Source organism: Ptiloglossa arizonensis, unplaced genomic scaffold (genome assembly GCF_051014685.1).
Source record: "Ptiloglossa arizonensis isolate GNS036 unplaced genomic scaffold, iyPtiAriz1_principal scaffold0023, whole genome shotgun sequence".
Lineage (NCBI taxonomy): Eukaryota > Metazoa > Arthropoda > Insecta > Hymenoptera > Colletidae > Ptiloglossa > Ptiloglossa arizonensis.
Genome location: NW_027478393.1, coordinates 2,200,583 through 2,203,082, shown reverse-complemented (window position 1 = coordinate 2,203,082; position 2,500 = coordinate 2,200,583). Strand labels below are relative to the sequence as shown.

Sequence of the window (2,500 nt, the reverse complement as noted above, 5' to 3'; positions counted from 1 at the left end):
GAGTTCTTCGCGTTGAACCGAAGAAAAGGAAGCCTGCTGTTTTCTCGGTGACAAGGAGAGATTTTCAAGCACCTCGCCAAAGTGTCTCTCTAATTGAAATTCGATGCGAAACGCTCGCTAGACGTTTAACCGGTTGAAATTTTAACGTCCGTCCGTTGCTTTTCCAGTAAAACATACTAAAGGAATACTACTAACACGCGTCGACTTCGATTCTACTTATTCTTCCCCTCTCTCGCTCACTCTCGATCTGACTCCTATTCTCCAGAGCAGAACGAAGAGAAGGAGGAGGAGGATAAGAGAACCCGGTGTTAGCAAGTCCGAGATGAATTCGAAAAAGTTGTCGTGGACTGGACGACCGGTTATACGCGCGGTCTCACGATCGACAACAGAGACATGGGGTGACCAACCTCTCGCTTTCCCTTCAGCAGTTTCCCTTCATTGTGGCAAAGTTTGTCGTTGCGTTCGAGCCGCTCCAAAGAGGATTTTAAGTACAGCACCGAAGGTTCAGAAACGTTTGCACGCACGAGCATATCTCTTACCAAACGAACCACATCGACGGGTCAAAAATTCGATTCGACGAACGTGGCCGAAGTCTTCAACGTTCGAAGATAAAGACCTCCCTCGATAGTGGTCGCGGTAAATTTGATGTGACATCGCGGGCAACGACGACCCCCGCTGGCCGACAAATCCCTGGGGCTGTGCGAACGACGACTATTAACAAATGCCACATTTCACGTGGTGGGGTGATTCATTTTTGTCCTCTATTAGTCTCTCGATTCGTGTTCCTTTCTCGACGTAAAAATCATTTCAGGCAACGTTGGGAGCGCGGCAAAATTCGATTCGGGCGAAAGACGAATATATGCGCGCGCAAACTTCAAAGTAATCGCAGGGAGCGGTGTTCACGGGCGGTCGTATTAAGTCGACGCGCGACGCCGCAACACTCTCGCGAGTCCGAACGATTAGATATGGAGACGCGCAGGCAAATCGTTATTTTCGCACGTCCGCGACAATCGCCAACGAACTGCCCATCTTTCGCTCGTACGTAAGCATCTCCGTACACACCCGACTCTGAAACGTTTCCATTCTCTCCGGAAACGACGGCGGGGATTGGATAGCAACGCAAGCAGTATTAGGTTATGTGAACGACCCTCAGCCAGGCGTGGTCCAGGAATTTTATCCGTGGACCGCAATGTGCGTTCGAAATGTCGATGTTCATGTGTCCTGCAGTTCACACGTTGACACGCAATTAGCTGCGTTCTTCATCGATCCACGAGCCAAGTGATCCACCGTTCAGGGTAATCGTTATGCAATTTTGCGTTTAAATTCTCTTTGGTTCTAGTTTTGAAAATCGATGCCCGCGCCTCCGACCAAACGTAGAAAGAAGGAGGCTTGGGCGTCGCCAAATTGACGACACAAAGTCCCGACTGACGGAACACGTCGAAAGTTCGCGCACATGAACGCGAATCATTCGACGGCCGGGTGCAAAGTACATTGAAAAACCATCATGAATCGTGGGATGTGGAACCGCGGGGATAATCCCGATCAAAGGAACCACAGTCCTCACCGATTGAGCTGACGAACGCACGTGGGAGCGTCCAGATTCGAAAAAGGACTCGCAGCCGGCTCGAATCGGTCTTTCGTCCCAACTTCAAACCGCATTCGACGCGGTGCATGGGTGTCCGACTCGCTATCCGAGCTTCACAGCCGGTCCTCCCGAAGTCTTCGGACGCACATCGACGCGATCGTCAGTGGTTACCCGGGGTCCTCGTGCAGAGGTTCCAATCAGCAGGACGTTTCGTTAGAAATCGACGAAAGTCAGGAGAAAGCGGGATGCGAGAGAAAACGCAAAGAACGTTGCGGAACAAAGTCCGACGGCGTCTCGTTCCTCCTCGGTTATACTCTCGGGCGCTTTTACTCGAGCCTGGCTTCGACGAGCGAGCACACGTGCAGTCAGCATCTTTCTTCACGACCGAGGCTTCACGGAAGAATAGACGGCGGGTGACAAATAGTCGTGCAACGACCGATCTCTCTTTCTTTTTTCCGTTCAATCGTTCTCGTTTCATTATTATTATTCTCGGGAACTACCCTCGAATTATTATATATCTTGCACAAAGTAATGGACGTTTCTCTTTATTTATTTATTTTGTGCGTATCAACACCTCGCTGTTGGGTTGTTGAATAGACAAAGTAATGGACGTATTTCTTTTTTATTTTTCCTCCTCGGATAGATAGAGAGACCGACGACTACCGCACCTCGCGCAAGCGTCCACCTACCGTTATCATCCCGTTTGTCGAGAGAATCTTTGGCTGCAGGGCTCTCTACGCTTTCACGCACGGCCAACGGTGACGGACGGGAGAAACGCAATAGCGCCCTCCTCGCGTAAGCCGCCTCGCGCTTTGGCAATTTGTATCTGTTTTTTATTTGGATAACCGTGTTTCTGTATTTATCCATGATCCTTTAAGTTCTCATTTATTCATATTTCTCGTTAATGATCCTTCC

At 49.8% G+C, this 2,500-nt stretch overlaps 2 non-coding genes across 2 annotated transcripts in view; both read right to left on the bottom strand.

The window, feature by feature from the left end:
- Positions 1-1,143: 1,143 nt before the first annotated feature.
- On the bottom strand, positions 1,144-1,298 carry LOC143154449 (5.8S ribosomal RNA). Its single transcript, XR_012994094.1, has one exon. It is a non-coding gene; the product is annotated as a 5.8S ribosomal RNA (ribosomal RNA).
- Positions 1,299-2,487: 1,189 nt separating this feature from the next.
- The window catches only part of LOC143154482 (small subunit ribosomal RNA), a 1,924-nt gene continuing 1,911 nt past the window's right edge, over positions 2,488-2,500 (bottom strand). The window contains exon 1 of the ribosomal RNA XR_012994118.1: positions 2,488-2,500. This exon is cut by the window's right edge and continues 1,911 nt beyond it. This is a non-coding gene — a ribosomal RNA (small subunit ribosomal RNA).